We start from the raw sequence: 26,370 nt of genomic DNA, 5'->3' as shown, positions 1-26,370 counted from the left end.
CCTCTAACATGGGAAACACAAGGAAGAGAATTCTGGGAAACAGTTCCTGGCTTAACCAGGTTGTCACAGCACAATTAACCCATAACTTATATTGCCAACTGTCTGCTTCATTTTGCATTTAGTAGTTAGAGGGGTTCCACGTATAGTATGAAGTTGTACCTTGATAAGAACATACGAAATGCCATGTTTACTACTACTGAATGTAAACAGAATGTCAGTTTACTACTACTACTCCTACTTCTACTCCAATTATAAATAGATAGCATTTATTGACCACTTATGATCTGCAAGAACTGTTGAAATTGTTTGCACACAGTTTAATCTAATTTCATCCTCTTAGAAACATGAGAGGTAACGTTATCATTCTCTTCCAACAGATGAGAGATCTGAGGTTAGTGTATGTTGAGTAACTTGTCAAAGTTACAGGATCTTTCTATTAGAAGAAATTACTGACTAGTTTGTTAGGCTAAGGGGTGTAATCAAAACACTTTGCTGTTGGAAGTAAAATCATGATTTTATCATTGTGGAAGGAATATAATGGTAAGTAGAATGCTCAGAGCCCTGGTAGGTAGTTACACTGGTTCCTGGTAGAAGAGCACTCACTTGCATCACCAAGGAAAGAGGATGGGAGATGCAGTGCAGAGCCTCACAGGACTGCAAGACCGGATAGGAGGCAAATTGTAATGGTATTTATGGAGGAAAAACAAACCTTCTCATCTCTGTAGTATCTTTTGTGAACCCTTTATGTAAGGATAGAGAGGGAAGAGTACTAGCAAGATCAAGTTATCGGCAAAAAAAAAAAAAAAAAAAAAAGAATAGGGAAGGATCACCTTGAGTAGAGTCTAATTTTCTTTTTGAGACCATTACTCATATGTACAGCAGCTGCTTTTATAAGAATTGTCATTCTTCATTTTCCAGCATAACCTGGCAGCTCATCTTAGTTGTACATTGATGGTCTAGTGGGATTCTGGCAAGGGATTTCTTCTTATGTACTCTGTTAGCTGGTCTCCATGCACATAAAGTGGTGCATGAAGCCATGAACTTAGAGTTAGAGAATGTGGGTGAGAAGATGGGCTAGTTTCAGGAAAAAAAAAGAAAAGAAAAGAATACGTGCCCAGTCTAGTTTATACAGGGATTATATTTAAATATTAAGATGAATTAAAAACTTGAAATCCAATAAATTTTTCTTTGTAATGAAAACTATGTCATATGGGAGAGAGATAACTGATGCATACACATTAAGCACCAAAAATAGGTTTAGTTTGGATTGGAATTGTTAACTTGTTCACAGTAGGAGTCATGATAAAATGTTTTCCGCTCCTTTCTCTCTCCCCATTTTTCCCACATAATATTCCTGCGTGTTATAAGTGCTGTGAAAATATCCTCCTTCATCTCACCCTCTTATCATTCCCAGAAACATAGCTACAAAACCAAGTGCTCCTTACCGGAGTTTGCGAATCATCTGTAGGTGAGACATGGGGGAGTTAAAATTACAATGAAATTCTCTTTCACAGGCAGTTGCTAAATTTTCTATGAGTGATGTTATACCTTTAGCTTAATTTTAAAATGATATTAAAATAGTTAATAAAGAAACTATATTTAAAATGCAAAATGTCTGCTCTTTCTCTAACTGTAAAAGGTAACAGCATATTAGAACATTTTGCTTAAAGCAATCTTCAGTTGTTAGTGCCATAATTTTGTGGCTTTTGTCCTGGTGGTGATTTTTCTTGGCAGTATTTACTACTAAAATTAATAAGTTTGAATCTCACTAGTGTGAGAGCTAGCTAAATAAGTTCTTAATTTATTTAAGGTGTGAAACATTCTGGAATTTTCTTGTAATCCAATGACACTTAAAGCCCTTAAGAATATTTATGCGGTGTTCATTCAATCACAAAATAATTGTTTTTTTACTGTGAGACAGTCTTTTAAAAATTCTTTCTGATTGGATTCTTTCTCTTAACGTGTTGGTATTGATTGAATTGAGATATGGTCCACACAAATCAATATATGAGAAGACAAGTTGTGTGTGATGACAGTAATTCTATTTGCAGGGTAACTGCCAAATGTCTGGGTACCAATGATTTTATTTCAGCTAGCTGATCAGAATATGGTAATGTGTTAGTAAACCATTTTGCTTTCTTTGGCTTACAAAATAATGCTTTATTTTCTTCGAAATATATATTTTTGATTACTATATCAATATCATTATATTATATATCATATATAATACATAATTATATATAATGACTAGAAAGCTTCAAAACGCACATTCTTAAATTTGACTTCCTTTTCTGACATTTTTTAGAGAACGAATGGTCTCAGAATCCTCATGCTGTCTGGTTTCCAATATTGTTCTATACAGGAAGGTGATTGTGGCCAGGAATAAGACGATGACTGCAGCTACTAAAAAGTTCTCTCATAGGGAAAATTTTGTGCACCAAGACTAAAGAAAAAACGGGGAAGAAAATTGTATTAGGAATTTCTCTAAGGGGCTAACAAAGGGGAGGGGTAAGAGGTATCATTCAGAGGACCATGTAATTGGGTGGGATTTAGAAATCTCTAGTCTCTCTCATCTAGTGAAGAAAACCCACCTGAGCATTTTCTCCCAGCACTTGCTCATTCCTTGGATTGTCAGTGTTAATTATTAGGCAGTGAAACACATTTTACATGGGTAAGAAAGGATAAACATCATAGTTACAAGAAAAGCATCACACAAGGAAGATATATTGGAGATTTTCAGCCTAAGGGCAAATGAACTTTACTCTTACCGGATCCTTCTTTATTTCTTGCCTCCTTTTAGCTCTGAAATGTCGAGTACAATTTTTATTTTTAGAAACCAAGAATGAGATGAAGCTGAAGCTCCTTCGTGAAGGAGAACAGTCATGCTTTTAAAAATGCCCACTTCAATTTATTGTCTAGAACTGATACCTACCATTCACTTAAATTATGAAATACATTTCTTACTTTTATGATATATTTGTCCATTTCTAGATGGAAAGGTAAATCCAGTTGTAATACCATGTTACATTTATTTTTATATCTGTTTTTTTCCATTGTGACTGAATATTTCATAAAATTGAAGTTACCAATTTTATTATCAAGGTATATTTTATGTCAGTATTATGTTTGGCTATATATTAGTTCATGGATATTTTATTTTAAACAGGAAGATTTCTTAAGAGACCATCTCTCACATTATTTAACTAGCATTCTGTTTTGTTCACATAAGAAGAATCCGTATTACTATTATAACATTAATTGAAGGGAGCTGAGAAGTCACCAAAATCACATATTCCAAGTGTTATAAAATTATTTTATTTGGATGTCTTCAGGTGCCTTTGAAAGAAATTTGATCAGTGATGGGTTTGTGTTTCCTCTTTTTCTTGTTTTGTTGAAGTCCTGAATAGTAATTGTGGTTACAGGACATTAGAGATCATTTAGAAGAGTTTCTCATTGTAAGAAATCTCAAAAAAATCCTAGCCATAGTGGAAGGTATTAGTCTTAACCCCATTTTTCAGAAATGGAAACTGATGTTTAAGAGTGTTTACAATATCCTGTGCTGGGCTACACTACTCAGCAAAGGGGATTTAAATTAGTATTTAGTTTCCTTAATAAATATTTCAAATTATTATCATGACTTATGCAAGCTGGAGGAGTTAATTTTCAACTGATAGAAGAGTTCCTTTTGTAGGTGGATTCTATTCTTTTAAAGTTTCCACTTTGTGGCTTAGGAATTGTCCAGCTAAGGGAAACAGAAAGGCCAGGAAAAAATTCTTGCTCCTGTTAAAACCTTTCCAAGCCCTTATTTGGAAGGGCTTGTTAGCCACTTCTCATGGAGTGCGTGAGTAGTCAGGATGAAGGGAAACAAAACAGAACGGACTGTTAGTTTAAAGGATGGTGATGTGGCTTCCATTTGCAAGGTAGGCTTCCATTTCACTCCTTGCTTTGTTTTTTCTGACTCTGCATCCCTAAATTTCTCATGACTATACATACTACACGCATCAGGATTGAGTCAATTTCTGCTAAAATTTGGGGTAAAATAATAGTGAAATTGTAACGGTGGTAAAAAAATAAAATCACCCTATATTCAGTAAGGGGGCTTTGGAGTAAAGTTCTTATGCTCTAGCAGTGCTGATACAGTAGCTGTAGCCATTTGTGCTGTTCGGCACTTGAAATGTGGCGAGTGTGATGCAGGAACTGAATTTTCAATTTTATTTACTTTTAACTAGTCTAAGCTTAAATTTAAATAGTTTCATGTGGCTAGTGGCTATCACATTGGACAGGGGTGAATATACCTCTAAGAGAGCTCGGAAGTGGCTGCTAAAAGTCCCTGCCCCTTTCCTGAATCTGTAGTGCTGGTTCTTCCTTAGGGCTCACCAACCCCTACCTCTTTTACAAATTTGAGCATTCCATTTTTCCTATTGTGGGCCCAGATTGAATAGCTAGATCTCTATCTGTAATAGTCTTTCTTTAGCTAACATCTCCTCCTAGCCCTCTAGGTTTAGATTACTGGTGGCCTGTCTGCTCTCTCTGAGCCTTCTTTTAATTGGGACTAGATAGATCCTGTTCCTTCCACTTCTGACTTACACTGACAACTACTGAGCATGACTTCTGACAGTTAGAGCCATTTACAGTTGGTGATTTGTGATTCTTGAACATGCAGTGTCCCTTCAGTAATGTGCAGTGGACATCTTGGCTGTGCTCATTAGGGCTGTGCAGCTGGTTTCTACAGCCTATTCTAGATCCCCGCATGCCAAACCTGGGATGAAGCTGTCACTTTTCATTATGTTACTGCACAGCTGGATCATTACTGGGTGTAGAATCTTGGGCGAGTTATTTTATCCCTTTTGCTTCAGTTTCCTCACTTATAGAATGGGGACAATAATAGTATCTAGCTCATTTGGTTACTTGAGGAATAAATGAGTTAATACAAGGGAGGTGCTTCAAATAGTGCTTGGCGTATAATGATTGTTGTATAAATAGCCATTATTGACAGTATTTCAGCAGTTTGTATGATCCAATTAAAACTATTTTATTTGTTGACAGAAAAAATGTGCACAACCTAAAATGTGCACAACCTAATATGTTTTATTCCGCGGATTTTCTGAGGACTTAAGGTCAGAAGACAGCCTCTTAGATTGCCCTGTGGGACTGCTCTGAAGAGATAAGAGAGGAGCCAGGATACACAGGAGTTTTTGCAGTAAAAACCAAGTAGTCGGAACATCAAAAGACTACTGTTAAAGAAAACTCAAATTAATGAATTTTGTGCTTTTCTGTGTATGGGAAGATACAAGAATCTGGGCTCATTGAAATCATTCCATTGATATGCACCTTAGCTATCTAGGGCCAGTGTCCTGCTTTTTCCATCCTGAATCCCCTCAGGGTGCACAGTTGGGGGTGGCTACAGTGGCTGATGGCTTGATGGCGGCAACATCCTTTGTTTACTGATATGGCAGGCAACATTTTTCATCCACACCATTTTTGCATTTAACCCTTCATTTTTATTATCAGAGAAATCGCAAAAATACATCCTTTTTAATGATTTTTTAAATAATTTAGATTGAAAAATTTTTAGGGGATACTTAAGAAAGAGACTATATTACAGATCAATCTTCAAGAACTTGAAATTTGCATTTCAACACTCAATTTCACCCAAAGGTCCTTACTCTGTTACCTTGGGCCATTAAGTGGGTGTGTTTTCTTTTTCTCTCCTTCCCTCATGTTGTACCACTTCTCCTATCCCGCATTACTACCTACTTTAGTAACAAATCCTGGATCAACAGGAACGTCTTAGAAGGTAGTTTGAAAAAATGTCTGTTGTTAATTACATATGCCCTTTTGGACTTTACCACTGTCCCAAATAGCTTTACAATTTTCCACAAAGAATACTCTCTCCAAGCCCAAGACAGCTTTTAAAATCACTTATACGAGAATGATTTTTTAATGTGATTAAACTTACACATTAGAATTAGTGTCTCTCAGGTTAGAAATAAATATTTTATAACAGGTATCTTTACCAGATACCAGCTAGAGTTTACATAAGAATTTTATTTCCTGAAGTATAACCAAGCCAAGGACACCCTGCACTTATCTTCATTGAGTACCACTAACTTTATCTGTTGTGCTTAGCTCTGGCTTATATTCTTCTAAAAATTCCATTTATGTATAAATATAAATATAAATGTTATATATGCATATGTATCTTGGTAATTGCTTACTTTTTTTAAAGCAATTATGCCCTGAATACATAAGAGAAGAAAAAAGTAGAAAATTAGGATGAATAATCTTGGCGGCTATGTAATATAATATGTAATTTTGTCGAAAGAGCCAAATAACTAGTTTGTAAATAGTGTTGTGAGAAATGGGTAGCCAACTAGCCAAAAAAAAGAAAAAATCTGTAACTCAAACCACTACCAAGATGAATTAGATACAACATTTGTAGGTAAAATATGAGATCTTAATAACATAGCGAAGAAAACCTGGGACTTCCCTGGTGGCACAGTGGTTAAGAATCCGCCTGCCAATGCAGCGAATACAGGTTCGATCCCTGGTCTGGGAAGATCCCACATGCCACATGCCACGGAGCAACTAAGCCCATGCGCCACTACTGAGCCTGCGCTGTAGAGCCCACGAGCCACAGCTACTGAAGCCCGCTCACCTAGAGCCCATGCTCCACAACAAGAGAAGCCACTGCAATGAGAAGCCCGCTCACCGCAACTAGAGAAAGCCCGCACACGGCAGTGAAGACCCAATGCAGCCAAAAATAAATAAATAAATAAATTAATTAATTAAAAAAAAAAAAGAAAACCTGAGAAAATTTATAATCTTAAAATAGAGCAGTGCTTTATAGCCATAACTCCTAATCTGGAGCCCATAAATGGAAGAAAAACTACATTAGAAAAATCAGTCATGTTAGAATAAAACCTGTATAGCAAAAGTACCAAAATCAAATGCGAAGACAGGGAAAATTATTTGCCACTCATATTACAGAAATGTGCTAATATTGCTAAGATTTTCTAGAAATCAAGAAGACAAAAATTAAACCCTTCCCAAAAGGGCAATCATTTAATAAAAAGAGATGGTAAAATGGCTTTTTTTACAAGGGAATTGATGTCTTAATCCTACTTGTAATATCCCTCAGAATCCTAATAGATATTCAAATTAAAGCAACACAGAATTTTTTAATCATTTGGATTGACAAACATCTATAAGCCTGTTAAACCTATGCTACTGGTATGGTTATTGGTAGTAAAATAACACTCTGATGTGTTGCCTGTGAGAATGTAAATAGTATAGCTCACATGTTGGATGCTTTTGCAAGATCTATAAACATTAAAACTATATGCACACTTTAGCCCAGACATTTCTTCTCTCGGGAATTTAGTTCTGTTGTTGCATATGCATGAAATAATGTTTGTACAGAAATTTTCACTGTGACATTATTGTAATAGCAGAAACAACTTAAATTTCCATAGTGTTTGATGGTTAAATCAATTAAGGTATGTCCATACAATGGAAAACTCTCCAACTCTTATAATTTAAAAAAAACAATAAGGAAGCTATCTATGTAAAGATTAGAAAGACAACCAAACTGTACTGTTAAGTTAAAATTCAAGTTAGTGTCCAGTCCGTAAAGTAAATAGCATAATGCAAAAATGCAGTCCAATAAAAATATATTTCAATACGCACATATATATAAAGAACCTCTGGAAGAAAACATATTATTCAAGGTGTCATATGGGGACTGGGTGTATGAGCATAGCGATTAGAAAGAAAATTTTGCTGTATAATTTTGTGTATGTTTTTGATTTATGAAAAGCATAAATCCTTTATCTACTCCAAAAATAAATAAATTAAATTATAAAAAAAGATACATTAGGGGAAGTACCCCTTTGGGAAATTCAAAATAAAAACTTACATTTCTATAACTTACATTTTAAGCCATCTGTAACACTATTAATTTCATTTATTATTTTGGCATAGTGGACCTTTAGGCCTCTGAAGTTTATTGTTTTGAATTTCATCTCCGGTTTTATTTCGTTGAGGTATAAAATCATAATTCCCCACTGGACAGGCCTGAAATTTGTTCATCATTTTTATTTTAGCAGATGGCAAAATAAGACCCAGGAAGATTACATTTGCATAATGTCAGAAAGCAAGGTAGTGGGAGAAATGGACTGAATTTTCTATTTTATAACTTTTAGCCAGTACTTCAATGATGACGAATTCTATTACATTGCATCATCCTTGCTTATATGTTCTATTTTAGTTTTAAAAGGTTCTATTTTATTATTTTATAAAAATGTTGAACTGCCTCTTCTTCAAGGACAAAAATGTTAGCAAAATGGAATATGAGAATTTCAAACTGAACATATTAATATCTACTATTCTTTTAATTTATTATTAGTCTGTTAAGGTCATCCCTTGCTACAAAGGGAATTCATTTTCTAACATGAGAATACCTTGAAAATACAATGTCTGTAATATTGACAAAGTCATGAAAAGTGATTACTATTATCATGAAATTTTATAATTTAAAAAGAGATCAAGTTCTTAATGATAATTAAGATGAGAATATGGACTTTTTTCTGAAGTCTAAAAATTAACTTAATGGGAAACTAATAGTTATTTTAGCCTAAAAATGAAGAGTAACTCACTAGCATTTTTCTCTTTAAGATACCAGCTGGTATCCAACTTAGATACCAGCTGCTTTAGCTTGTTTATTTCTCTTTGTTCATCCTAGTCTGGCTTCAAGCAATTAATCCTTGTTTCTTTCACTCCAGTACCTCTTTCAACAATCCACCTCTTTTCAAACAAGATTACTAAATAAATCTTTCTAAAACATCACTTTGTAGCATCACTTCCAAACCCAGGAAGCTCTAATAACTCACAATATGTGCAAGAGAAATCAGATACTTCAGAGACAAATCTTGATTCAAAACCTATTTATTCAACATCTAGCCATGTGCATGGTCTACCCAGACTTATTTCCTCTATTCTTAAAGCTACTGTTTCTGGAAACCAGAAGTTCAATTTATTTTTAAGTTCTGGCTCTAGTTGACCAAGTGGGAATACTTATTCTCTAATGCCACAGTGTCCTTATTTGTAAAATTGGGATGATAAGTGTAGTTACTTCACTAGATGTTGTTAGGATTAAGTGAGGTTAACACATGTAAAATGTTTTAGAAATGTATTTGACATGTGGTAAGTACTCTACAAATATTAGCTATTTTTATCCCTTCTTCCTTGAAGACTCAAGGTTGTGTTTGACTCCTCCCTTAGGTTATTCTGTGTCTCACGTGTAAGATTCTATTCCTTCTCCTCTCCATTTATTCAAATTCTGCCCTTCTTTCAGATCACACTTTAAGTGCCTTTTTAAAAATCAATTAATTAATTTATTTATGGCTGCATTAGGTCTTCACTGCTGCGCATGGGCTTTCTCTAGTTGCAGCGAGCAGAGGCTACTCTTTGTTGTGGTGCGCGGGCTTCTCATGGCGGTGGCTTCTCTTGTTGTGGAGCATGGGCTCTAGGCGCACGGGCTTCAGTAGGTGTGGCATGCGGGCTCAGTAGTTGTGGCTTTCGGGCTCTAGAGCACAGGCTCAGTAGTTGTGGCTCACGGGCTTAGTTGCTCCGTGGCATGTGGGATCTTCCCAGACCAGGGCTCAAACCCGTGCCCCCTGCATTGGCAGGCAGATTCTTAACCACTGCACCACCAAGGAAGTCCCTAAGTGCTTTCTTTTTGACACAGACTTCTCTTTGCCCTTCAACCAGACACCTAATATCATTGGACTGCAAATTTCACTTAGCCCTTGATCAAATACTTCCCAGGAGAAGAGATCATGTTTTAATTATTTGATTCTATCTAATGCCTGGGTACTCAAGCTTGTCTCACAAATAGATAGAATGAATAAAGCAACAATTTTTTTTACATGTTGTGCCTCTATCTCCTAGACCCAACTTGAAAAAAGTCTCTTCATCATCCTGGCAACCTAAATGAATGTCTTTTTATTTTACGTGACACTCAATTGGGTGTTCTTGAAGACAATAATTTTTTCACTGGGATTTGTGGATGGGCTTCAGTAGGGCCACAAAGCCTCTGAAATTATAGAATTTGTGGTGTATGAATATGTTTATTTTCTCCAGGAGAAGTGGTAGGCCCACAAAATATTAGGAACCATTTTTAATAATTTGTTGTTTTTACCCATATGTGTTTAATTTGTAGAGACGAAACTAATAATATTCTATTCTATCAATAATGGATAGTCCATCGGGTTATGGGCATATATCTTGTCTTTTTCTTCTATTCCATGCTTTCAATGCAAGATCTACTACTTTTGATGAGTTAAGTATATAAGATTATTACGAATCTGTTGTTCACTGTAACTCACAATTTTAAGGCCTAAAGGAGTAGTCCTGTTTGATTTTTCACATTTGACCAAATGGAATTAGTGCTTTAAAAAATAAACGGTGGTTTATTGACTTCCAGGATGATGAAGAAAGGAGCAAAACTCCCCAGCAAAACAAGTTAAGTAAAATTACAAGATGTTATCATTTAATGTCTGTGGAAACTACCCTGAGGGCATAGAGCAAACGAGAAACATCCATTCAATAATATCTACTATATCTGTGTAAGAACAGCGAGAGAGACTGTGGCGTTTGAGCCACGACTAGCTCCATTACCCCCATTACCACTCAGCTCCATGTTATGGAAGCCCTACTATGAGCCTAAGCAGCCAAGAAGCTAAAGGCTCCCTTTCCCCTATATCTCAGTCTGAAATTACGGTTTCATCCTGAGAGGCTTTATCTGATTAGTAGTTGCAAGGTATTCTCTTTTCAATCCTTTTATTTTCAACCTGTCTATGAATTTAGCTTGTTATTATCTAACAAGATCTCCTTTAATTAGAGTGTTCTTTGTTTTCTGTGTGTCTCTGTTCCTCCTTGTTTGTCTTCTGTATTAACTGAATGTTTTTAAATATTCCATTTTATATTCTCTATTGACTTTTTATCTGCAAGTACACATCTGTTATATTTTCGTGATTGCTTTAGAGTTTGTGATTCATCTTTAATGCCAATCTTTAACATTCATCATACTATCTATCCAATATTATTTTCTATGCTTTGTACAATTATTGTTATGTATTTTACATCAACATGTTCTATAAACTCCGAAATACATTGTTATTATACTTTGGTTTAAGAACTCAACAATCTTTTAAAGAACTTTCTTCTTGCAATCAGAAGTAGAAGTCTTCTTGTTAATTTTGTTTGATTATCTTATAATTACCATGAGACGTGATATGCCACTGTGATTATGGATTCGTCTGTTTCTCCTTTGAGTTCTATAAATTTCTGCTTAAATATTTTAAGGCTATATCATTAAAAGCTGAGATTTTGGTATTTTTTAATATTTCCCTTGTATATTGTTTCATTGTTGTTAAATTTTACTCTATCTATATTAAAGGCTTTTGCATGAAAATATACTTTCTCTGATATGGCTTCACCAGCATTTTTTTGGTGGGGGAGTTATCTGTTTCCATCCTTTTATTTTCAACTTTTCTGTGTCCTCCAACTTAAGGAATAACTATTATATACAGAATAAGATATTTTAAAGTGTCTCAATCTTTGTCTATATTATAGACAAGGTGAGTTATTAAAAATATTTCTGAAGTTAAAAAAAGCGGTAGGAGATTTATCATAGTAGAATTAGACTATGTCATTTCTTAAGGCAGGGAATGAGTCCAGAGAAATCATAAAATTATCACAATTTAACACATATTTTGAGATACTGGTTTCCTGGAAAATTGTAGAGGTTAGGGGAAAAAATTAAACAGAATTTTGTGTATGAAGGGAATAGTTGTAAATATTTTTTGCTTTTTTCTTTTTGTCCAGTTTTATTGACATTAATGTGACATATAGCACTGTATAAGTTTATGGTGTGTAGCATAATGACTTGGCTTACATATACTGTGAAATGATCACCACAATAAATTTAGTGAACATCTTTCATCTCATATAAATTTAAAAAAAAGAAAAGAAATGTTTTTTTCCCGTGTGATGAGAACTCATAGGATCTACTCTCTCAACAACTTTCCTGTGTCATACAGCAGTATTAACTATAGTTATCATGTTGTACATTACAACCTCAGTACTTATATATCTTATAACTGAAAGTATATAACGTTTGACCACCTTCATCTAATTCTCCAGTTTCCCACCCCCTGCCTCTGGTAACAATAAATCTGATCTGTTTTTCTAGGAGGGTTTTAAAAAGAGTTTTTATTTTTTGATTCCACGTATCAGTGAGGTGATACAGTATTTTTTTTTTCATCTGACTTATTTCACTTTAGCATAATGCTCTCAAGGTCCATCCATGTTGTCACAAATGTCAGCATTTCCTTTTGTATGGCTGAGTAATATTCCATAGTGTACTTAATGTTTTATTTGAAAACAGAGGAGGGTTATAGATTTACACTAAGGTGATGGGGAAATTTGAGAACTGTGTAAAGCACATTTCTTAAGACAGATATCAGAAAAAAAGAAAATTACAGGCCAATATCACTGATGAAAACAGATGCAAAAATTCGTAACAGAATACTAGCAAACTGACTCCAACAATACATTAAAAGGATCACACAGTGATCAAGGGGATTTATCCAAGGGATGCAAGAATTTTTCAATATCCACAAATCAAACAGTGTGATACACTGCATTAACAAACTGAAGATTAAAAACCATATGATCATCTCAATAGATGCCGAAAAAGCTTCTGACAAATTCAACACCCATTTATGATAAAAACTCTTCAGAAAGTGGGCATAGAGGAACACACCTCAACATAATAAAGGCCATGTGTGGCAAACCCACAGCTAACATCATACACACAAACAGATCGAAAGATATACTGTGTTCTTGGATTGGAAGAATCAATAATGTTGATTCTACCAAAGGCAAACTATAGGTTCAATGCAATCCCTATCAAATTACCTATGGCTTTTTCATAGAACTAGAGGAAAAATTTTTAAGATTTGTTTGAAAACACAAAAGACCTTGAATAGCCAAAACAATCTTGAGAAAGAAGAATGGAGCTGGAGGAATCACACTCCCTGACTTCAGACTACACTACAAAGCTACAGTAATCAAAATAGTATAGTACTGGCATGAAAATAGACATGTAGATCAATGAAACAGGATAGGAAGCCCAGGAATAAGCCCATTCACTTATGGTCAACAACTTATGGTCTACAACTAAGGAAGCAAGAATATACAGTGGAGAAAAGGCAGTCTCTTCAATAAGTGGTCCTGGGAAAACTGGACAGCTACATGTAAAAGAATGAAATTAGAACATTCTCTACCACTATATACAAAAAAAAAAAAAAAAAAAAAAAAAAAACTCAAAATGGATTAAAGACCTAAATAGAAGACTGGATACTATAAACTCCTAAAGGAAACATGGGAAGGACACTCTATGACATAAATCGCAGCAATATCTTTTTGGGTCCATCTCCTAAAGTAATGAAAATAAAAGCAAAAATAAACAAATGGGGCCTAATTAAATTTAAAAGCTTTTTCACAGCAAAGGAAACCATAAACAAAATGAAAAGACAACCTACGGACTGGAAGAAAACATTTGCAAATGATGTTACTGACAAGAGATTAATTTTCAAAATATAGTAAGTCCCCTATATATGAATGAGTTCTGTTCTGAGAGCACGTTCGTAAGTCCAATTTTTTCGTAAGTCCAACAAAGTTAGCTTAGGTTCCCAACTAACACAATTGGCTATGTAGTACTGTACTGTAATAGGTTTATAATACTTTTCACACAAATAACACATAACAAACAAACACAAAAAAATAAAGAAAACATTTTTAATCTTACAGTACAGTACCTAGAAAGGTACAGTAGTACAGTACAACAGCTGGCATATGGGAGCTGGCATTGAGTGAACAAGCAAGAAGAGTTACTGACTGGAGGAGGGAGAGGCTGCAATTTCACTCACGCTTTACGTGATTGGATGTGCGAACGCATGTTCACATCTTTGAAAGTTCACAACTTGAAGTTTCGTATTTAGGGGACTTACTGTATACAAACAGCTTATACAGCTTAATAAACAAACAAACAAACAAAAAACAACAACCCAATCAAAAAATGGGCAGAAGACCTAAACAGACATATCTCCAAAGAAGACATACAGGTGGTCAATAAGTACATGAAAAGATGTTCAGTATGACTAATTATTAGAGAAGCAAATCAAAACTACAATGAGGTATCACTTCACACCAGTCAGAATGGCCATCATTTAAAAGTCTACAAATAATAAATGCTGGAGAGGGTATGGAGGAAAAGGAACCCTCCTACACTGTTGGTGGGAATGTAAATTGCCACTATGGAGAACACTATGGAGGTTCCTTAAAAAATAAAAATAGAGTTAACCATGTGATCGTGCAATCCCACCCCTGGGCATATATCCAGAGAAAACTCTAATTCAAAAAGATACATGCACCCCAATGTTCACAGCAGCACTATTTACAATAGCCAAGTTGTGGAAGCAACCTAAATGTCCATTGACAGATGAGTGGGTAAAGAAGATATGGGGTGTGTGTATGTGTGTGTGTGTGTGTGTGTGTGTGTGTTTGTGTATAATTGAATATTACTCATCCATAAGAAGTGAAATAATGCCTTTTGCAGCAACATGGGTGGACCTAGAGATTATCATATTAAGTGAAATAAGTCAGACAGAGAAAGATAAATATCATATGATATCATTTATCTGTGGAATCTAAAACAAGATGATATAAACGAAGTTATTTACAAAACAGAAATAGACTCACAGACATAGAAACAAACTTATGGTTACCGAAGGAGAAAGCTGGGGGTGGGGGGTGGAGATTAATTAGGAGTTTGGGATTCACATATACAAGCTACTATATATAAAATAGATAAACAGTAAGGACCTACTGTGTAGCACAGGGAACTATATTCAATATCTCGTAATAACCTATAATGGAAAATAATCTGAAAAAATATATATATATACATATATATAACTGAATCAATTTGCTGTATACTTGAGAATAACACAACATTGTAAATTTACTGTACTTCAATAAAAAATTGTGTAACGCAAGAGTAACCTATGAAAAATTAAGGGAAGGAAGGGTATTGGAGAACCTGGATAGTTTACATTCTGAAACACTTTCTTTGGACTAGGTAGTTAACATTGTCAAATGCTATAGAATCTTCTTATTGAAGTGTGTTGCTAGAACAAGCAGCTTTCGATTCACCTAGGAACTTTATCAGATTTATCATTTTTAAAAATTTGCAGAGTGATATTTCTGTACCTTGCTTGCCTATTAGTATTACCTGGGTAATCTTAGAAACCCCACTCTGCAGGCTGTATACCTCGGACCAAATCAGAGTCTGTAGGTTTGAGATTCAAGAATCAGTATGTTTGAAGCTCCCCAGGTGGTTCTCTTTTGCAGCAATGTTGGGATCTAATGCTATAGGGACATGGAAGAGAATGAAGACTGAACTAGACAATTAAAGGCAAAAAGAACTGGGGAGGATTTCAGAGGCTGGATTCTAGTCTTTGTTCTGTTATTGAGAGATAATCATTTATTCTTTGTGAAATCAGTTTTCTCTTTGTATCTTTTTAAAATTTTATTCAGCAAATATTTATTAAGGGCATACTTTGTGCCAGACATCATAAGGGGAGTTAGACTAATGATCTCCACATCCCTTCCAATTCCTAAATTATATGATTTCACTGTCTACAGTTTATAAATTAGGAAATAATTGGCAATACAATATATTGGCGGCGATCATCTATATAGGATCAGTGTGTGAATGCGTGGTATAACGTTTGCTGGTTAAAACTGTTCAAGGAATTGAGTATGCAGTACTGGTCAGAAGCATCTATTGTATCAAAAATGGAGAAGCAATCAAAGTTAGTTTGTAGAAATAACACTGGATAAGCTGATAGAGTTATTAGAGTATAAGTTGAGAGTTTGAGAAAAGACAAAACAGAAAAAAGTAGACGACAGACTTGCAAATTTTTCTTTTTCCATTTTTACCACCAGAGAGCTGAGGAGAAATGAATCATCTCAAACTTTAATGTACACAGCAATCACTTGAGAGATTTTGATAAAATGAAGATTCTGGGGTGGTAAGGCTACCCTAGTAAGTCTCTGGGGTTGGACCTAAAATTCTGCTTTTCAAACAAACTTCAGGTGATGAAATGCTGCTGGTATGAAGACCACACTTATGGCAGTGAGGAGCTGGAACTCAGTTGTATGATACAAGTAGAGCAAGAGTCTTGGTAAAGGTAACCTGCTCATGCTTCGTTTTGACTTGCCTTAGTAACTGCCCTTCATCAAGATAAGGACACCACTTTTAAAAATCCACATGAAAATGAGACAAACTCTAGCTACAGAGCAGCAACATGTCAAAATAACATGAGGGGGGAGTTTGGGGGAAGAGAATCTGTAGTTCATGAAGATACGGTTATTTCAGGAAAAACTTGGCTTGTCTTTAAAAGAGTTAATAGGACATATGAGATTAGGGAACTTCTAGGGTACTGGAGCGCTGTTTTATTTCCAACTGCCTTTCGTCATAGTCGGTGTAAAACTCCACAAACTTCATGAATGCATTTCCTCACCTATTTTTTGTGACATTTATTGCATGGAAGAGAGCCTTACAGAGAACAGGGTTATTGAGTCAATACCAGATACTAATCAGGAAATGACTTGCACTTCATATGCAGATATAGTCAATAGTGCAATGGCAAGGAGGAATATTACAGAGAGCACTGAAAGAAATAAAATAAGAACATTAAAGTTGGGAGTAAACCATGTAAAGAGAAAAAGAACCATTTTTGTCTGTTTTAAGGATGAAAAAACAAACTGAAGGGGGAAAGTGTATCAGTGGCCTCTTCACATTAGGAGAATAGGAAGAATATCTGTCAAGATACAGAAAAAGAAGGAGAGGATTAACAGATCAGGAAAAAAGTAATCAGTAAGGCATTACTAAAGAACTTTTAAAGCAACATTAAGATTCTGTTTGCTACTAGACACATCAATTTCTGGTGGAATAGGTGCATGGTGTTGATGCTTCCTCCATCTATGCTTTGCAGCCCAGGGAATGGAGGAGTAGATGAATGTGTGTAGAAAGGGAATGGTGACTATTGTTGATAGTATTACAGAACCTAATTGTGCACAGGAGTAAGGGTTGCATGGCTGACCATCCATTTTAGGGGAAGCACAGGTAGCTAGAAATGAGCCAGTGAGTTGAGTGAATTCGAAGGAACTTTAGTTTGAAGTTTCTGATGAATGAATGCAAAGGGGAAAATGTGTAACTTTGTGAGGTATGGGAGTGAAAATATATGTGAAACCTTGGGATAGGAATACAGGATGAGATGTCAAGTTACCATGGTTGTGCAAAGTGTAGGTGACTGATGTGGAGTGAATATTATCATAAATGGCCTGAAGGAGAGAAGTGTTTTCAAACCACGATGCTGTGAAGCTCCACAATGTGATTATTAAAGTTAGTATAGATATTTGCAAATGTGGGATGGAAGAGAAGCACATAAGCTGGCTCTTGAAGTTGTCAGGGAGGGAGAAAAAAATCGATCCTAGATTTGAGGATTTGAAGAGTAGTATAATAATAATATCACAGATTAATAGGGTTGGAAAGGAATTTAGAGCTAATACAGTCCAGTGCCCATAATTTTTAAATGAGGAGGCTCATAATCAAGAAGGTAAATTACTTATCTGGGAAAACAAATCTCTTAGTAGACAGTTGGGATTAGAATATAAGATGATCGACCTCTCTTGTTCTTTGTAGTGGTGAAATGATGGCAGTGATTTTGCTGATAGGGCCTTAGGTGTACACCCCAAGGGCTTACTATAGACAGGAACTTTGCTCATAGGTAATGCAAAGCAAAAAGGTAAAATGAATGTTTAATTGTAATCCCCCCTCCAGAATGTTAACTCCATGAGGGCAGCAGTTTTTATCTCATTTTCCCCCTGGTATATCCCTGATACATATTTGGTACTCAACATCTATCTGCTGGATACATGAATAAACACATTTTTAAATTTAGGATTTGCTAATCAGCTAGCTGCTACTGTAGAGCTATGACTCTGCTAAGGGAAGTGTTTTTTGGATACTTATCACTTCAAGTGCTAGACATTGATGGACAATAAAAATAGGTAACACTAACTGAACATACACTGTGAACTACATGGTGTACATATTTTTTCATCCACTTAACAACTCTTTTTTATTTTATTAAATTTTTTTTTTATTTTAATGCTTTAATTTATTTAATTTAATTTATTTATTTATTTTTGGCTGTGTTGGGTCTTCGTTTCTGTGCAAGGGCTTTCTCTAGTTGCGGCAAGTGGGGGCCACTCTTCATCGCGGTGCGTGGGCCTCTCACTATCGCGGCCTCTCTTGTTGCGGAGCACAGGCTCCAGACGTGCAGGCTCAGTAGTTGTGGCTCACGGGCCTAGTTGTTCCGTGGCATGTGGGACCTTCCCAGACCAGGGCTCGAACCCGTGTCCCCTGCATTAGCGGGTGGATTCTCAACCACTGCGCCACCAGGGAAGCCCCGCACTTAACAACTCTTGAAAGTAATTATTATAACACAGGGCCTCTAATCTTCTATTTAAACTATTTCCTACTACTAAAGCCCAGTCCACAAAGATATGGTGACCTTATTGGGCAGACCTTACGGAAGATAATTTATAAGGAGGATTAAGGATTCTCTTGGGCGAGAATGTCTCCTGAAGCAAAGAAGATTCCAGGTCAACATAGGTTCATCAAAAGCCATTAGTTATCACATGGGAAGTTCTGATTTGATAGGTAAAACCTTGACCTGTCCCCAGATCAGCTGCATAGATCCATGTGTGTCCTTTTGGCCGAGAGAAAGCCTGTTGCAGTAAACAGTGTACTACTCAGAAAAATGAGTAATATGATGAGGAGATTAAAGTCCCTCAACTCTTTGGACACAGACCACCAAAACGATCCATTATTGAGAAGGCTCAGGTGATAGCATCGTAGACATAAGAGGGAAAAGTGGAGCTTAGCACACTAATCTGAAAGTCTGACCTCTCAGCTTGGCCCATAGACCAGCAGCTTCAGCATCATCTGGGGACATTCAGAAAAGCAGAACCTCAAGCCCCACCCCAGGTCTACTGATTCAGAAACTGAATCTTAACAAGCACTCCACCTTAAAGTTAGGGATGCCTGGCCAAGCAGTTAATTGAAGTGGAACCTAGTAGAACAGTGGCAATGTCAGGGAGAACAGACTTGTGCATGAGTAGATGTAAGACTTATTCTCAAGATTCTGTGCTGATCTGGTAGATGGATAAAGATGCTACGTGTGCAGACGAGGGAGAATCTAGATAAAATCTTGGTAATTATTATTAACATGACTCCATCTTTGTAAACATAAGTCAGTGAAGCCTAGGAAAAAACTGAGGTTTTGTCTATTTTACAAATGAAGACACCACCGCTCAAAGAAGTTAAGTAACTTGCTCAAGGTGACACAGGGAGTCTACGTCATTTCCATTCTATTGCCAATATTTTAAATGAGAAGTGACCTGGCTATCAGGAAGCACACCCTTACCGTCTTCTTTCCCATAAGGAGCCAGGAGAGACAATATGGCCTTTTCATAATGAGCATTTGGGCAAGATGGCTGTTCAGGTTTAGGAAATGCCAAGTTTCTGCTAAAGCAAAAAAAGGTGGAGATGGAAAATGGTAAAAGTTTGGTGGTAAAAAGAACTCAGTTGATTTGAAAGGTCACAAAAGAGACTGAGTTGACTGAAATGATAGTTACATAGTAGGAGTTCTGAGCATACATAGCTCACTCTGATAGCATACTTGAGAATGATAGCAGAAAATCAGAGATTAGAGGCATCCAGTAGTAGTGAAGGTGGCAAAGTGGTGAAGTGACTGACAAGGATGAAGATAGAGGGGAGGGAGGAGTGTTGGCAAGAGAATGATTAAACAGTAAATCAGGCATCTCTTATACAGTCCACACTTAAATTAAATCACATAAAAAATTGGCGCAACACATATATACTGACTAGAATTCTGATTATAAATAGGCCAGCTTCTATTCATGGCTCAGTGTGTTTTATAAGCATAATCACATTAATTTGCACAGTGCTCCCTGGAGGCAAGTGAATAGAAAATAGTACTTAAATGTATATATTTCCTATCTCTCAACTGAGAGGGAGAAAGAACTTGATGAAACAGCCCACTTCTCTCAAGCTGAAATAGTTCAAAGTATATTTTTATAGACTCTAAGTAAGCCAGCTACCTTTTTAAACTATGGTAGTCTTGTACTTTTGTCAAATTCCAATGTCTGATTTAATTATTGGAAGATCCTTTTAGATCTCCTGGTAAGACTTAAAGAAGAAAGAAATGAAAATACAGGTTTAAAAATCAGGAATATTTTAAGACTGTAGTGTAGCCACCAAAGGCTGATGATGATGTCAGCATTTATCTACAAATGAAATATAGTTGTATAATTAGTTAGCAATTAAACAATTTAATTATTTTAATTACTTGAATTATTTCTTCCAATCTATTTAATATGGATGATAGGTAGTGATATTTGATGATGAGTTCTGATTTATACACCATCTGATTTTATTGTGATGAGAAATTTAATATAATTAATAGTTGCCTCAAAATGGCTCCTTCTTAGAAGAAAACTTTTCTACAAACTTGCAATGGACTTTTTTGCTTTTACTCCTGAACAATCAAATAATTCTCTAGGCCCATGAAAGAAAAACTTGTTGTCTGCTCGTAAAAATTGCATTAATTATTACAATCTATCTGACTAGTTTTCTTTTTCAGTACATTTCTTCCATTAAACTGAGTGGCAGTAAGACAGTGCTCTTTTCCAGCTAAAGTGTTTTCTTTTTTAAAAGGGCAGCAACACACAGCAGTTTTTGTTCCTTGTCATCTTTCCTTTGGGAGAATGACTATTTATAAATACTTGTCTAGAATACTGTGCATGTTTCCCAGAGTAAATGCCCCAGATTTGGTGATCATTTCATGGTAAAAGTCTTTGGAAATCAGCACACTTCCTTCTCCAAATATGATGCTGCCATGTGGTATAGTAGATGTCAGCGTTTTAACAGCATTATTATGACTATTTAAAATTTTTTTTTCACATTCTGATAGTGTAGAGTTTTTCTTTGGAGAACTTTGACCTTCATGTATTTTGGTTTCTTAATTAAAATTGGAAGTGCATATCCTATACCTTACAACAGACACTGCAAACAATATCTAAGCCCCTCTTTGACTTTTCAGAATACTTAATTCTTACCTGAATTAAAACTCAGTATATCAATGTGGAGTGTCTTTCATACTGAAGTGCTTTCTCCTCTGCTCAATTCCAAGTCTTCTCTCTGAAGTAGGAGAAAAGGAGGACACCTGAATGGAGATTGTATCTCCCTTTTGCCTACTTAAATGTAGATGATTGATACTGTTCCATTCTCTGGGGTCAGAGGAGAATGTACATCTTTTTAATATTTTAATATAGGAGAACTGCTGCATTTTCAGATTTGACTCTCCTGGGGACAAACCTGTACTTTTCTTCCTCTTTCTCTGTTTGCCCTATGCTTATTGCTAGCCTAAGTGTTTATGATGGCATTACTCCATCTTCAGGGTCATAAGGGATTGGATATCTTTTTTTGTCTTTCAGTATATGTGGAAAGTGAAGTATTTCCAAATTTGACTCTCCTAGGAACCAGCCTTAATATTTAATTCCTTTTTGCTTAGAACTAGATGGAGCCCCTACTTATGCTTAGAATTAAGAACAATTTACATCATTTTAAAGATCTTTACTGTCTCCATGGAAAATGAGGTGACTTCTTCCGATCAGTCTGACATGTGTTCTATTAACGAAACTTATTTAACAACCATCTACATAGTAGTTGTTAAAGTCTGGTAATAGATGATTCACATGGATGTGGGAAAATGGGACATCAGACATGGTTAGCCGCAAGGCTGCATGATACATACATGGTCCCTAGAGCACAGGGTTCTGAGGTACATTCACATTGAGAAGCGGTATTTTAGAAGGCATTTTGGCATCAAGTTGGGTCCCAGGGTAATGTGTTTCTGGTTGAAATTTTAATCAGTATATCTGATCTGAAGAGCTAGATTAGTGTCACTTGACCTGGAAGAGGCTCTCGTTTACCTTAGTGCTATGGTTGAAAAGCTTGAAGTAATTTCTTTTCCACCTTTCTGATCCAATCACATGTAAGGTTTATCACCCCTTTTCATATTAGGAGATTCTTCCTGGAAGCCAGCCTCCAAATGTTTTAGTTAGTCATGTTGAGGCTCTGTTTAAGTAAATCTGAGGTGATTTTGTGCTCCTTAAACTAGTCTTCAAAAGTACTTACTTGTTCACGGTTGGAAACAATTTCCAATGTGCTGGATGTCATGGTAAATTAAACCATGGAAACTCTGATTTTTAATCTGTCATGAGGCCAGTCTTATTTTAAAGATCAATTGTGTATTAGTCAGAATAAATAGGAAGTATACAGATATGTATAAAAGGAGATCATTAGAGGAATTAGCTTACATGGTTTGGAAGTCAAGAAGTCCCACGATCTGTCGACTGCAAGGTGGCAAAACAGGAAAGCTGCTGGTGTAATTCAGTCTGAGTCCAAAGGTCTGAGAATCAGGAGGCTGATGGTGTAAATTCTGATCTGAGTCTGAATGGCCGAGAACTGGGAGTACCAGTGTCTGAGGGCAGTAGAAGATGGGTGTCTCAGTTCAAGCAAAGAGATGGAATTTGTCCTCCTTCTATTTGGGTTTGAAATGGACTGGATGATGTCTTCTCACACTGGGGAGGACCATCTTCTTTACGCAGTTCACCAATTCAAATGCTCATTTCTTCTGGAAGCAACCTTACAGATATACGGAAATAATGTTTTACCAACTATCTGGTATCCCTTAGCCCAGTCAAGTTAGCAGATGAAATTAACCATCACAAGCCCACTGCTTGTCAACTTGGCATCTATATGCATCACCTTAAACCATACTTAATCTCCAAACAGGAGCAATAACAAGGTTATAATTTCACCTAACATGATATAACTATCCTACATACAACTGAAAACACTAATCCCTCCCCCCAGATGAGGATGTAAAGTCCTTGAATGATATTTACTCTTCTCCGGACATCCTGTGACTTGAATACTATAATGTAAAATTAATGATACTTAAATACTGATATAAAGTCAGTACAGCTTATGTTACATGATAAGGGGATAATAGAAGAAAGAAAAAAACAAAAGTTGTTTGCTTAGTTATGTATATATACACACAAACATTCGTAACAAAATAAGGAGGAAAGAGTCATGATAATTAGTCCTCCTCCTTAACTAGTCACATGGTCATAAGTAGGTTTTTATAACTACTTTCTTCTGTTATCCATTCTATATTCCTTTTGCCTTCAGCAAGCACCTGAGATGGTCATGGTTAATTACCTAGTAGGGTGATTCATTCTTGAAGGGTCTGGGCCATTAGTAGTCCTCCTTGGATGGGTTGTTGTACTTCTCAATGACTTTAATCACAGCTCATGGTAATACTAAGAAACATCTTAAGGGAGTTCCTGTATTCCAGAAATACTCTCTCTTACCTCCATTGTGTAGTACTAGCCCAATTTCACCTTGGGATTCATGATCATTTACCCCAGCCAACACTGTAACTCCTTTCCTTGCTTGATTCAGAGGTGTGAGGAGCCAAAAATAGCCAGGTAGCAGTCTTAACTTCCAGTTCAATGGAATCGTTGTTGTGTCTCCTGGTGGAAGCATTCCTCTCTCTGGTACTAAGATCTCTAGGCCAGTAGAGCATAAAGTCTTGGGAACAGGAACCAAAAAGTTTTCTAGTGGGTCCCTAGAGGTAATAGTAAATGGTGCCACTTCTATTCCTGCCCTGTGATTCCTGGATCTGTGAATCCTGGTTATGGGAGAAACAGTGCCATATGTTGGACACTTAATTCAAAACATATGCAGCCTCCTGGAGAACCTTGCCCCAGCCCTGCAAAGTATTGTCACCTAGCTGGTTCTTATCTGTCGTGGGGCCAGTCTATTTTTAAGTTGAATTGTTTGTTTGTTTTTTTAATTAATTAATTTATTTTTGGCTGTGTTGGGTCTTCGTTGCTGCGCACGGGCTTTCTCTAGTTGCGGCGAGCGGGGGCTACTCTTCGTTGTGGTGCGCAGGCTTCTCATTGCGGTGGCTTCTCTTGTTATGGAGCACGGACTCTAGAGCGCAGGCTCAGTAGCTGTGGCTCGTGGGCTCAGTAGTTGTGGCTCGTGGGCTCTAGAGCACAGGCTCAGTAGTTGTGGTGCACAGGCTTATTTGCTCCGCGGCATGTGGGATCTTCCCAGACCAGGGCTTGCACCCGTTGTCCCCTGCTTTGGCAGGCGGATTCTTAACCTCTGAACCACCAGGGAAGCCCTGAATTGTTTTCTAAAATCCCTGTTGTATAAGTATTATCGGGGGAAATCACTTAACTTTTAATATTAGTTGGACTTTTTGGGGGGGAATTTTTCTTTTAATAGGACTTAAGGCTCATGGTAACAACGTGAAGCAAAGCATGAGGATGGGGAGGTTCTCAAAAATCTGTATCTGGTTTGCTCGTAATTCCAGTCTAGTTAGTGCCATTATTTACCCTAGAAATTTCTACCCTGAAAATATGACTGTCTATATTCTATATTCAAGGAGGTCATATCTCCATAAGAAGTGCATGAAGGACAGTACATTTAAAAAAGAAGTCTGTTGGCCAACCATGGCCAAAATGGACCTTCCCAAATGACTATGGGATTGCATTTCTTTGGATTTAAGTGACGAGTATTCTTTTATTCTCTATGTATGGAGGCCGTTTTTAGATGTCAGCCTCCATAAGTGTAGTTTGGGGGATTATTTACAACTTCCAGTGTAGCCATGTAATTCCCCCTCCCCCCATTGTCTCATCTCAGTACTTTACATCTGGTACCATATTTCTGGACCTAGCCTCCACTGAGAATTTCACCTCCATTTTCTAGACTTATTGTTATACTTGATATTATTCTCTTTATCCTTGTGTCCAAAATACATTGTCATATATTTTACCAGTTGCTAGAGATATATCTTATTCTCTGTACTTTTTAAAAAAGGAACTTATTATTAATTTGTAAGCTTGTTTCCTAGGTTTGCAAATAGTCCTATCCATTGTCCATATTTAAGACAAGTTCCTTTTAACAAACTCACTTCCTTGGCTGATTTTAAAATCTAGTAGCCACCATGGAGTATGAAGGATCATGCCACTTTCCTATTAGTTCCTTCGTTATGTACACATCAGGGAATAAATGTTCTTCTAAAAATATTTTAAGAGAAAAAATAAAGAAGATACCTATTATGTTAGCTGGAACATATGATACATCTCTGGAGAAATAAGCTTATTGCAAGTAATTAGGTTTCTGGCTTCTGTCTGCTCATGATTCAAATGCTCTTAAAGAGTGAAGGCTAAATATGAGATGTACATTGTTGAAGTGATGTATGCGGGGCAGTCAACTGTATGTATCACCCATTACTTATAAAGATAAGTTATTATGGGGCTTGACTAGTTCACTTGTTTGTTTCTAGAAGCATTTTAAAGTACTAAGCTGTATCGTTTTTCAAAAGGAGGAAGTAACAATTTTTCTTATAAATTAACTAATATAATTGCAAATGAGCCTCAAAATTTATTCAGTTAAAATATCAAAATAAATAAATAAAAACCCAAAACCAAAACAGCATAACACACTACTCAAAACAGCATCTGTGGCCTCTGTTGCTTTCTTGGAGACTGCAAAGATACTAATGTTACATGAATATTGATGTCATCATAGCTGGCAGCTCTCAAGTATCTTCTTCTAGGTTGTGAAAATTCTTTAGATAACGGAGGTAATTTTTTGATTGTTTAGGAATGAAACTAATGCATTTTGAGGTTAATGACCTTACATAAAAATAATACATATTTTGCATCATAAAATACTTTTGATAGTCATTCTGCAATAGCCATTAGTATTTTGGCAATTATTCCTACATCATTTTCACACACACGCACACACACACACACACACACGCACAGAGACACAACACTGATAGTATTATATAAGCCATTGTACTGACCCTTTTTCAAATGGGATAATACCTTTTTTTCCCTGTTTTTCTCTTTGCTGAGCTCTACTTATCTTTATCTACATCAGACTCTATCCCTGTCCCCAGATGTGACAATATGTTTATAATTTCATATATCTCACTGTGCTCATATATCATGTATATGATATACATATATGGGTTTACATGTTTATAATTA

The 26,370-nt window shown here is 36.1% G+C and overlaps 1 protein-coding gene across 4 annotated transcripts in view; it reads left to right on the top strand.

Moving 5' to 3' along the window:
* The window catches only part of LRFN5 (leucine rich repeat and fibronectin type III domain containing 5), a 274,926-nt gene that overhangs the window by 69,023 nt on the left and 179,533 nt on the right, over nucleotides 1-26,370 (top strand). Inside the window, exon 1 of one of the 4 annotated variants that reach the window (XM_082383808.1) lies at nucleotides 14,772-16,322. The exons of the other annotated variants lie outside the window; for them this stretch is intronic. The gene's annotated coding sequence lies outside the window, so the exon portion shown is untranslated. Of the gene's footprint in view, nucleotides 1-14,771; nucleotides 16,323-26,370 lie in introns of those variants that run through there. 4 annotated transcript variants of the gene reach the window in all.

Source organism: Balaenoptera borealis (assembly GCF_965194805.1).
Source record: "Balaenoptera borealis genome assembly, chromosome: 3".
Taxonomy (NCBI): Eukaryota; Metazoa; Chordata; class Mammalia; order Artiodactyla; family Balaenopteridae; genus Balaenoptera; species Balaenoptera borealis.
This window is presented reverse-complemented; position numbering and strand designations above follow the sequence as displayed.